The sequence below is a fragment of the Equus quagga genome, chromosome 11, assembly GCF_021613505.1.
Source record: "Equus quagga isolate Etosha38 chromosome 11, UCLA_HA_Equagga_1.0, whole genome shotgun sequence".
Lineage (NCBI taxonomy): Eukaryota > Metazoa > Chordata > Mammalia > Perissodactyla > Equidae > Equus > Equus quagga.
In genome coordinates, this window is record NC_060277.1 from 83,013,683 (window position 1) to 83,026,813 (window position 13,131).

The 13,131-nt window shown below is 36.9% G+C and overlaps 1 protein-coding gene across 1 annotated transcript in view; it reads right to left on the reverse strand.

The window, feature by feature from the left end:
* Positions 1–13,131, reverse strand: part of VMP1 (vacuole membrane protein 1) — a 125,327-nt gene that overhangs the window by 101,348 nt on the left and 10,848 nt on the right. The gene's annotated exons all lie outside the window — the stretch shown is intronic.

The window sequence follows — 13,131 nt, forward strand, 5'->3', positions numbered from 1 at the left end:
AGCTATTTCAGTGATTTTCCAGATTAAAATTTGGAGGCAATTTGTCCACAGAAGTAGTATATCAAATACTAGCAGCTTCAAATATTGATAAGCAATATGGTCTAAATTCTATCTAATTTATAATTTAATATCATACACACTATCTACTCAAATTTTACCAATCTTTCACAGTCATTTTAGCATTATTATTAAAAAATGGATTATATTACCAAACATGTCAAAAATGCTGACACACAGATCCAAGACCTATTTTATTTAGGAAACAATTCTACTGAAAAAAAAAATGATATGGGCATAATAGGTAAAATTTTTTAATGCTTAAGATAAGTTAAATATACTCTTTATATCATGCTTCAGAATACAGGTATAGGTGTAAATTTCTACTTTAAATCTCTGTATTACAACATATAAATTATGCTGACATATCATTCTACACAAAAACACCAGACTGCCTGTGACTGTATGATTCTTTCCATGTGTTAGTAAAGCAAATCTTTCTATTCAAAAAGCACATCACTTCAATAAGTCTACAATGCTGAGTCCTTAATATACTTTGCATCTCAGGAACCCTGCTAGACTTGTACTGAGGTGATTAGAATATGATATGGTCATGGGTTCAAACTTACTATACTTGCTAGTTGGAGCTATTTCACTCCTTGACTAAAATTCTACCTATAATTACTATTCTCAAAATTTATGTCTCATAAAGGAAAATAAGTGAAAGACTATCTAAAAAGATTGAAACAAGAGCATACGTTCATCACTGCAACAGAAGGTCTCTTCTTTTAGACACAATCCATTTGTGGACATCTTTGCCTTCATTTCTCAATAAGCAAATAAACATACAGAGAATTAAAGTATAGACTTCCATTAGCACAGATGGATAGTCTGGAGTGGATGATGACAAGATTAAAGACTGGAAATCTGGATTTGCATTCCAGATTTGCCACTAACTAGTTGAGTGATCTTGACCAAGTCTCATTTTTTCTAGACCTTGATTTTCTAGATTTACAAAATGAGAACAAAAATTCTCACTTTCACAGGGTTGACGAAGATGAAAGAGAGTGTGTATGTTTGGGCACACACATGTGTTTATAAGTATAAACGGCAATACATCAAAAGGGCAGGAGGCATTTGAAGCAGTAAACCTAGAAACTGCCTATACTACAAAAACTACTTCATAGCACATGCCTCACTGCTAGAATATCAGTGTCTTTCATTCAACACTCATGTAAAAAGCTCTGAGGTCTGTAATGGGCACTGAAGATAAAAATACGAAGGAGACAAGGTCCCTGTCCTCCAGAGGGTCAGTCTGGTAGGGAAGCCAGATGAGCACAAGACTTCAATTATAATATAATACAATAAAATAGATATACAGTATATAACTTAATGGGAAGAAAACAGGTTTTAGAGTCTAACAGAACTGGGTTCAAACCCAAACTTCACAAGTATCTACTCTATGACGTTGGGCAAGTTTCTAAATCTCTCTAAACATCAATTTCTCTAACTCATAAAATAGAGATAACACAACATATATCAAAGGGTTACTATGAGGATTAAATGAGGCAATATATATAAAATAATAATATATTGTCTCACCTTTCCTATGAACTCAATATACACTAGTCACGATGAGGAGGAGGAAGAAAGTACGGGAAAAAGTAGGGGAGCTCAGAAGACAATATATTCGAAGAGTTCACAGAAGTTGAAACTTTGATTCTGCAAACTTAAATCATACTTCTGTGAAGATGTTTTCAAAAGACAATATAGCCCAAGTAATTACAAAAAAAGAAAGATGATGGGGGTTGGCCCCGTGGCCTAGTGGTTAAGTTCAGCACGCTCTGGTTCAGCCGCCCAGGTTTGGATCCCAGGGGCACAGAGCTGTACCACTCATTGGTGGCTATGCTATGGCAGCAACCCATATACAAAACAGAGGGAGACCGGCACAGATGTTAGCTCAGGGCAAATCTTCCTCAGCAAAAAAAAGAAAGATGAAGTTATTTTGTGAAAATCTCTAAGACCAGAGCATCACAATAGGTTCACAAAATGTAAATCTATTCCACAAATCATGTTTTCTGGGTTTTACTAATAAAGTTAACTGAGGATATTTGAAATGGACCATATAATAAAGGAGTTAAAGATTTTCCATCTTCCAATCATTCAGCTTGAAGCCATACTTAAGTTGTGTAAATATTTCAAACTGTATGGGTTCATATTCAGCCAAACTCTATAGGCAATTCATTTTAGGGATGAACAGCCATTCACCTACATCATAATAAATCAAATTTAATTAATTTGTGGGAAAAAGACAAACAAGGCACAAAAGGGCTTGTGTTATGATAAAAACATTCTAAAACCTTTCCCCCTGCAAAACACTGTGATAATTGAGCTTATTTCCCCCATTGTACTCTTTCCTATAGCATCACCTTTAAGATATAAAAGGAGTTTTAAGCATAACAACTTGAGTCCATTGAGTTCTTACTTATAACAATGGTATTATGCAATTATTCGAAGATGTTTTAAAAGATATTGCAACATGAATTTTCATTTGAGCAAATAATGTGTTCTTACACAATATGCTAAAAAAGAAAATAGCCTATTGACATTTCCTACTCAAAAACTTCTCTAGAAAACAAATTAGTCTGGAATTTTGTTTTGTAAGAAATAACCTAGGGAACAAAGTTATTTTCTTTTAATCAGTCTGCTTCTTCAAAAACAAAATAAATTCAGTTTTAAAAACAACTTGTGAAAAATTTTCGCCATTCCCAAAAGAAGGAACTATAATATAAAGCCAAACATTCAAAGTAAAGAATTACTTGTGTTCTAAATAGTTAAGCTTATAAAAGCAACAAAACTTTCTTGAATTGTAATCATTTTTGAAAATATCTTACACTATTACTTGTCTTTTAAAATTCCCTTGAAAACATCCTTAATTCCTTTGTCCCCATTTTCCTCCATCACATATACACTTTGCAAAGCTGCAATGCCTCTGGAACAATCTCCATTCTTAAGGTCTGTCTGATCAGCTCAACGTAGCTGGAGAAAAATCATACAACTGCACAGTCACTTTAAATTCATGAATTCATTCAACAGATATTTATTAAGTCCTTACTATGTGATGGTTACTACTTGAGACGCCAAAGCTCAAATTTCAAATTGATGCTCATTCCTACTAACAAACCTTTTTTCACTCTAACAATTACCTCATTCCTTGTTCTCTCTCTTCAAACTTTTTCCCTTCTTACTCTCAGGCACTGACTTTGTTTCATTTTTTCATCAAGAAAGCAGACGGGGAATTCTCCAGTCTTTCTATTACTAAACCTACTAAATTGTCTACACCTTTACCCATGTTAGCATTCTTCTTCTCTTTACAACTGGGGCAGTGTCCTTTACCAGCAAAGGCTATCAGGTCAATACACATTCTGTATATCATCCCCACTCACTTTCTCAGAGACTTAGCTCCTTCAGTTATCTCTTTCTGTGTCATCAATCTTCCCCCCTTACTGGATTAGTCTCATGAGCAAATAAGCATTAGCCAGCATTTCCCATTTCTCAGTCCTTTTTATAGACAGATTTCTCAAGAGTTGCTTACATAGACAGAGTCTCCCCTTCCTCATCACCAAATCTCTGCCCAATCCATTGCAATATAACTTTTATCCCAACAAATTAAAAGAAACTGTTTTTGTCAAGGTCACCAATGACCTCCACATTGCCAAACGCAATGGACACATCTTAATGAACCTTTTACCTTCACTCAACACAAATAACCACTCCCTTTCTCGAAATACTCTCTTTTCTTTCTATTTCTCTGGTCAGTCCATTGACAGCTCCTCCTGCCCCACTTCCTGGAGTTCTTCAAAGCCTGGTCCTAGGCTTCTTTTTGTGTTTTCTTTTTACTTGTTTATTTACTAGGTTATCATAGTTTACAACATTGTGAAATTTCAGTTGTATTATTGTCAGTCATCTCATAGGTGCGCCCCTTCACTTTGTGCCTTCCTCCCACTGCCCTTCCCCCTGGTAAACACTAAATAGTTCTCTTTGTCCATGTGTTTCTCTTCCACATGAGTGGAATCATACAGTGTTTGTCTTTCTCTATCTGGTTTAGTTCACTTAACATAAGGTCCCTCAAGGTTCATCCATGTTGTTGTGAATGGGACAATTTTGTCATCCAAAAGAGGAAACTTTTTGTGTTTGATTTACACTCTCTCCCTAATGATGCCATCTATTCACACAGCCTTAAATATCCTCTACAATTCTCTCTCTTTCAGAAGTAGAATGATGTTCGATGTGACAATGGTTTATGAATATTCTGTAAAAATAAGTACAATCATAGAGGAGATCTTAGCATTCAAGCCTATCCTACCCCTATAATTCACAGATAAAGAAACTGAGTCTCAGAGGTAAACCTTCAGCCATGACTTGTACAATGTTACAGAACAAGTTAATGACAACCTGGAGGTAGGACCCAGATACAGGGTGGTCTCAAAATAGTAGGAAGTACATTTACCCATTGGTAAGATACCCCCAATCCCAAAACTAAATTTAAGATGATTTTTCTGAGAATTTTGAAAGAGACAAGTTCAATGAAGAGAAGTGAGGTAGGTAATATAAGAGCTGGTCCATAAATATGACTTAAAAGTTGAAAGCTCAACTCAATTCTCATCAAGTTGGTGTACGGGTGGGTGTGAGTTTTCTATGTTAAACTAGGAGGTATTACTAGACTGGGATAATAACTGTACAATTATACAATTATTAACTATACTGGATGAAAAAAACAATTTAAGGTGGCTGGTTCTATGATAAAAGCAAGGTTCAATAAGACAAAAATGGTAAATATATCTCCAGGATAGTGCAGCAGACTTACAAATCTCGTATCTATGGGGAACATAGCACCATGACTATCACAGGCCTTTGATTATCTTGCCATCCACCTTTGTTTGACTGAAAGATCACCAAATAATACTTTGATTATAACCTGGTTTCCCATGTAGATTAGTCTGAACTGCTTTTACTGAAAATACTTCTGACACGCAAGGTGTGGGTTTTTTCCACACCAACGACCAATTTTGCAACTCTCCAGACACCACCTGGGTTTCCCTACAGTTCAATTCAATTCTAACAGTAACTACAGAGTTAGCATCAGACTACATAGGCTTAAGGGCTCAGTTCCACAAGACTTCTCTCACTTCAGATGCCAGTCTCAAGGATTAGGTACCCATCCTTCTGTCCAACTTGGCTAGAAAGTTGGGAGTTCCCTCAACCTTCTCTGTTCAGTTCGATAATTTACTAAAACTCAGGAACTTAGGAAAACAGTTTACTTACTGTTACTGATTTACTATAAAGGATACAACTCAGGAATAGCCAAATGGAAGAGATGCATAAGGCAAGGTATAGGAGAGGGGTGTGGAACTTCCATGCCTCTCTGGGACACACCTCCTCCCAGGACCTCAATGTGTTCACCAACTTGGAAGCTCTCCAAACTCCATCATTTAGGGGATTTATGGAGGTTCTATTATGTAGCCTTGATTGATTAAATCATCGGCCACTGGTGAGTAACTCAATCTCTAACCCCCTCTCCTACCCAGAGGTCAAAAGTTCCAAACCTCTAAGCATGCCTTGGTCTTTCTGGTGACCAGCCCCCATCCTGGAGGTATCCAGGGACCTGCCAAAAGTTGCCTCATTAGAACAAAAGATGCGCCCATCACTCAGAAAAATTCCAAGAGATCTAGGAGCTTTGCGTCAGGAACCAGGGACAAAGACCAAATATATATTTCTTATTATGCCACAAGTACTCTATAAGGAGAGAATACACTTGTTATGGGCTGAATTGTGTACCCTCTCCCCTAAAAATTCATACACTGAAGCCCTAACCCCCAATGAGACTGTATTTGTAGTTGGGGCCTTTAAGAAAGTAATTAAGGTTAAATGAGGTCATAAGGGTGGGGCCCTAATCCAACAGGACTGCTGTCCTTATTAGAGGAGAAAAGAGATATCAGAGACCTCTCTCTCTCCATGCACACAGAGGAAAGGCCATGTGAGGACCAACAAGAAGGCAGCTGTCTACAAGTCAGGAAGAGAGGCCTCATCAGAAATCAACCCTGCTAGCACCTTAATTTTGGACTTCTGGCTTCCTGAACTGTGAGAAAATAAATTTCTGTTGTTTAAGTCAATCAGTCTCTGGTATTCTGTTATGGTAGCCCTAGCAGACTAATATAATGCTGGTTAGTATAAACAATGAGAACCAGATCACAGGATAGTAATATTTCTCTTGGTAAAATTAATAAATTAGTATTCTGGCTTATGAATTTGGTTAGATAATTTCATCCTCTGGACTTCATTCAGATATATGTTTACTATTTCAAATTTCTAAAGTACAAAGCTGAGGATCAGACACTGAAATATGGCATCTATACCAAGATCCAGATGCCCTGAGTGGACTTTACCGTGTAAGCCAGCCTATCTTTTATCCAAGAAATACCCTATATACTTCACTGCATGTGTTTTCAAATTGCAACAGTGACTACTTAATCTAGCATCAACATACCCTGTTAATCTTACTCATTATCATTTTCATCATTATATAATGATCAATTTTATAGAGAAACAGGAGAAACTGGTGCCCCAAAGCTGCCAATATATCTTGATTGATTTGAGACCAAATCAGGGCAAGCAGCATTTGGACTAGGTATTTCACCTGTACTCCACACTCTAGGACTGAATGCATCCACTGTATTCTCCTTCTGTTTTTCCTCCCAGCTGAAAGCAGCTTAATTTCTTTGGAGCTAAAAGAATCCTACCAAAATCACTTACTAGTGCATGACCTTGGGTAAGTAATTTAAGCCTTTGCACTTGAGTTTATTTGTAAAATATCCCCATTCCTATTTTCATGTCATCCTTAAATGTTTTTTGTGTTGCTTTGGGGGACTTTCAGTAATTTAGTTTCTCTACTTCAAGAGAAGTTATATATAATTGTCCTGCACAGTGACTGGCACTTAGCAGGCACTTAAGGTTAGCTTCTCCACAGCTTTTTCATGAAAGTCACAATTTTCAAAAATAATTGTAGTGAATATTACCTTGAGTATTCACCTATAGGCACTTGTTTTCCATATTTCTATAATATAAAAGAGCCGGCATAAGTGGTTTCCACAGAAGCATCCACAGAATCAGAAAATCTTAGTTTGTTATGTTGCACAACAAAAATGAATTATGTTTCATCAACCCAAACATTTTGAAAAGTACTAAAAGGACAATCTGTTAAAAATTATTATGGGGTTGGGGCTGGCTTTGTGGCCGAGTGGTTAAGTTCAAGTGTTCCACTTTGGCAGCCCAGGGTTTGACCTGTTCGGATCCTGGGTGCGGACATGGCACCACTCACCAGGCCGGGCTGAGGCGGCGTCCCACATGCCACAACTAGAAGGACCCACAACTGAAATATACAACTATGTACTGGGGGTATTTGGGGAGAAAAAGGAAAAAAAAATCTTAAAAAAAATGTTTATTATAGGGTAAAGGCTCTAGACTACGTAGCTAAGGTAAGATGAAGTAATCATTTTTAAGGACAGTCACTTTTCTCAGTTCAATGAAGTAGCATTAATTTTAGAAATCTGTGATGAAACAACGTCAGTCAGATTCCTAGATGTGAGAATACACCCAAAGTACTCCTAGCCTGTTTAAAGGATTGAAATCTCCTCAAACAGGAGATTTTACACATATTCTAACACATATTCCTGACATTCAATGGAGCTTACGTTGCAGCGAGAATGTTGTAATGTTGATTTCAACAACATGCTAGATCTAAGTTAGTTTTGTTTGTAAGAATGCAGTTGTTGAATAAACTTTGTAGATCTGCGGATGGGATAAGAAGACATAAATAGGAAAGAAACAACTCAAACATCAAATAATGATTTTCACTGTCAAGATGTATCTGGATACAAGAAATACTTCAAAACGCTGTAACTAGCAGATTTTAAATACAGCTCAAGCATTTAAAATAAAAAGTTGATATTAAAGCATGTGCAGTTTTTTATTTGTTTCTGGCAGAAGCGCTTAGAAAATACTGCTAAAAACAGCTCACAAAGGTTCTTTGTAGGCTGTACATCCAGTGCTAAGACTATAATACTCCATTCATTTTAAACACTTGCTACACTTGTAATGCAAAAACAATGTGAAACTAAATCACTGTGAGTTCCCCAAAGCAACACAAAAAACATTTAAGGATGATATGAAAATAGCAACTCCCTGAGTAATATAAGAGTTATTGGAGAATTTAACCGGATGAAAAGGAAAAGAATATAAGAGCAGTGAAGCCATTGATTCTAATTTTCCTGGCCACTATATTCCAAAATCAAATGAACATACTTCCTTTATTTTTTTCTCACTTCCTCTTAAGAAAATCATCTATCCAAATGATTCTACTTTCTCACAAAATTATTGTCAGCTTTCCCAATAGAACACATTATTCTTCATACAAGGCATACAAAGACAGTCAATTTGAGTATTACACCCTTCAGTAACCTTTCTTGCTGTCAGAAGTGTGCATCCTTTTTAATTGGATTATTTAGTACATTCAGTCACACACTACTCCAAAAATAGCTGTAGATTTCCTCAAAACTATTAAGATTAAAAAATTGCAATTTATTCTTGGAAACTTAATAAATAATTTAAGCTAAGGGTAATATATCTTGATCAGTGAGGCTTTATACTTGTGCAAGGGTAGAAAGCCAAAGATAATTCAAAAAACCATGCACAATATCAGAGTAACTATCGGATCATCTGACTCTCAGAGTCAGAGAGTATCTACCACATGATTGTGACAGTTTAAGAACGTGTTCTCTGACCGATTAGTGGTTACCAGAGGGAAAGGGGGTTGGGCGGTGGGCGAAATGGGTAAAGGGGCACACACATATGGTGACGAATAAAAATTAGACTATTGGTGGTGAGCACAATGCAGTCTACACAGAAACTGGTAAATAATAATGTACAACTGAAATTACACAGTGTTATAAACCATTATGAACTCAATAAAATAACTGGAAAAATAAAAGAATCTGTTCTCTGAAAATTCATTATTTGAATGAGAACATATGAAAAAAATTCCTTGAATCTTTTTGAGTTTTCTAAAGTCTTGGGGAATTAGACAAATTAAAACACCAAGTTAGTAGACAATTTAAAAGCATTCAAAATCTAAATAAGTCTCCCAATAATGGGTTAGCAGGTTATGAGGGTATATATTTCTGGCCTAAAATGTCCCTCAACTTAATTGAGTGAAGTGTAAAATGCATTCAACCCATCACAGTCTTCTAATTGTTGAAAAAGGCCACTGCTCCAGATCTGATTTTTAATTAGATAAAATTTTAAGTAAAAATGCAAATTTTAAAAAGATACAATCTGGATGACACTTGAGGGACTCCCTTTTTGAGAGTCTGATAGGTTTTGCGGAAGGTTTCTTAATCTCTCACTTCTAATATGTAAAAATACCATTTTACGCTTCTTTGTGTAAAAACATGATTTTATTTTCATGGGAAAAAATGCATAACATAAAATTACAGCTTGAAAAATCTCATTTCTCATTTTCTCTCAATCTCCTTCTAAATGTTCAATCAGTTTTTCATAACCAATACAGTCTTAGCAAAACATTTCCACCAAAAAGATGGGGGAGTAAGTAAGGTCAAGAATTAAGATAGCTCTTTCATCTTGGCTGCCGACATGCAATCCACACTGAGGAAGACCCAGAAACTTCGGGGCCATGTAAGCCATGGTCAGGGTTGTATCAGCAAGCGCCAGAAGTACCCAGCAGGCTGGAGCAATGCTGGTGGCATGCATCACCACAGGATCAACTTCAACCGCATTACTTTGGGAAAATTGGTATGAGGCATTACCACTTAAAGAGGAACCTGAACTTCTGCCCAGTTGTCAATCTTGATAAACTGTGGACCTTGGTCAGTGAGCAGATACAGGTAAACGCTGCCAAAACCAAGACTGAAGCTGCTCCTATCACTGATGCAGTACAATCTACTACAAAGTTCTGGGGAAGGGTAAGCTCCCAAAGCAGCCTGTCCCAAAGCAGAAAAGCTAAGGAGAAGATTGGGGGATGGGGGGGGGGGGGTGCTGTGTCCTGGCAGCTTGAAGCCACATGGAAGGAGGTTCATTAAATGCTAAGTGCTTAAAAAAAAAAAATTAAGGGGGCTGGCCCAGTGGCACAGCGATTAAGTTCGCACGTTCCGCTTCTCGGCGGCCCAGGGTTCACTGGTTTGGATCCTGGGTGTGGACATGGCATCGTTTGGCAAAAAGCCATGCTGTGGTAGGCGTCCCACATATAAAGCAGAGGAAGATGGGCATGGATGTTAGCTCAGGGCTAATCTCCCCTCCCCCCCAAAAAAAATTAAGATAGTAAAAGAAGTAACAGTCATGAGTTGGGAGATTTAGAATATCACTTTATGTCCCTGATTCTCTTTCCTCATCCAGTTATCAGGCACATGGAGTAAACGATTGCCTTTATTTTCTTCCTATTCTAATAGTCTAAGAATTCTACCCAGCCCAAGGCTGGGATTTTGGATTATGTAATAATAACTACTTCTGTATAGTGATTTATAGTTTACATATAGATTAGCTAAGATGATGCTAACAACCCTTTGTAGGGAACAGTTATTTTTATCCTTGCTTTCTACAAATGAGAAATTGAGGGCTCAAAGGGCCCCAAAGAGCAATTCAGCAGCATATAAATGGCAAAGTGAGAGTTCAACCTTACACAAAACCAAATTCAGTGCTTCTTCTACTACACAAAACAGTTGGTGAGAGCATTTTCAATTCTCACCAAGGAAACCTGGAGTCACAGATTAAAAAAGACAAAAAAATAGTCCCAAAGGTTTAGCTTGTCCTGGTATTTACAAATGTTCCTCATTACTAGAATTAAGAGAACACCCATCTCTATTGATTCTCACTATTTAAACTGACAGCCATGAAAATCAGATGACTTTACCTTTGTCTCTTTTGTCATTTCTTTGTAGGTTATTACTGTTTCTGTATTTCTCTGATGAAATTTTAAATTCAGATTGCTTAATAGACCTCCCTACTTTATTACCCCTAAATACCTGGGAATATAAACTAGCCTATACAAGTAGTTAATAACACAGTAAGTTTGATCACAGAATATTTTCAAATGACAAAGGTACATACTTCAGATTAGTTATAGCAAAATGAAGAATTTGATTCAGATAATTCTAAAATTTATGATCTATGAAACAGAATTCTTTTATTATCCACTATTTGGGAAAATACTAGAACCTACCACATGTTCTCCATCTATTAAAATAGTAGCAATGTCTCCACTCCACTCATTAAGATGGATAACTGGAGATAACTGTGGGTACTTCGGTGATTCAACACTTACTGAGACCAGAATTATTGCAGCACTTTTGACACTGTTGAACTGTCATTCTTTGCCCACTTTAAAGGCTACTTTGGGTTTCATTTTCTCTTAAATATTAAAAAGCTTCCCAATAATATTCACTAAGGACCTTTACTTCTATCTTAAGAAAATTAGAACCGAGTAGATAAATTATGGTGTAATTATTTGTATCAACAAATTCTTAGCATCCAAATGGCTTCATGATAGGATTCTATAAATAATAAACTAACACAGTGCTCTTGGAAAATGTAAATTAGACTTTTCAGTAATGTTTATTATGTGAAGTCAGGTACATGTACTAGGAACTCTCAACCCTTCCTCTCCATAAAAACTAGATTGGACATATTCTTTGAGATATCACTGGTCTCACAAAGGGAGAGGGAGTCTTCAAGGTCCCCTTCTCTCCCTCCAAAAAATAAGCAAACTATACAACAGACCCAGAGAGACTGGATGGTCCAAGAGTGAGGGTGGTTGTGAGGCATGGTGTGAACAGAAGGGAACCTAAGCAATGGGAAGGAAACTAATAGGAGAAACTGGCAGTTGGGAGGGCCAAGGCCACCCTGAGACAAGATTCCTATAGCAACATCTCTGTAGGAAGACTGAACTGTGGAGGTGGGAGACTGAATTTGTGACTTTCTCTCTGGACTAAAACCCGTGAAGAAAAACAGACTACGTCACCCCAAAAATGCCACTTTGGCATGTTGAATATTTTGAATTAAAGGGACTTAAGAAATGGCAGGTACAAGAAGGACACTCTGACTCTCCTTTTTCTTCCTAAAAGCAGGAGAAAAAACTCCTATAAGAAAGGTATCCTCCCTGTACCAAGAGGAAGGCAGACATTCTTATCACCAGAGATGGGGAATTTGCTGCTGATAAATCTGTACAAATAAACCCTGTTAATCTAACCCTTACATCCCTCACCATTTACTACCCTTAGCCCAAACCTCTTTGTCTTATTAATTCTTGACAAATTTATTGTTTCTTTGTCTAAAAGGTAAAAAAGTTCCCTTCTCTGGTCACTTCTTCAGGTCCTCAATCTCTTGTGAAGACTCCCATTTACAAGTAAAAAATTTAGTAAAATTTGTATGCTTTTCTCCTGTTAATCTGTCTTATATCAGTTTAATTCTTAGGTCCAGCCAGAGACCCAAAGAAGGTAGAGAATTTTTCTTTCCCTACACCTACAAGGACCGCTGATGTGGTCCCAAGTCAGAGGTGCCTTTCTAGCTCTACACAGAAGTAGAAGCTAACCCTCTTTGCAAATTAGGTACACTGGACTCCCACAGAATAAAACCAATAAATAAACTCACAAAGGTACTAGAAAGCAAGCCATTATGAGCATAGAAACCCCCCATCTCCTACCCCTTCAGAAGGACAAGAAAAACTGATATTAGAGATTCAAGTGCAGAATAAATATATTATAGAATAGCTATGTATAAAATGTTTACAGAACAAAGGACGCAATTACAAAGAAGAGCACACAACAAAAACTATCACAACTAAATAAATTTGAAGGGAAGAAAAGCAAATGGAACTTCTAGATACAAAAAATATTTAACTGTTGAAATTAAAAATCAATGGATGGATTAAACAGCAGTTCAGACACAGATGAAGTGAACCTGATGAGCTAGCCAGGGAATTTATTAAGACTGCAGCAGAGATAAGGGGGCAAACAAGCAAATAAGAGACACAGAGGACAGAGTGAGAAGACCTACCACTATTTAATT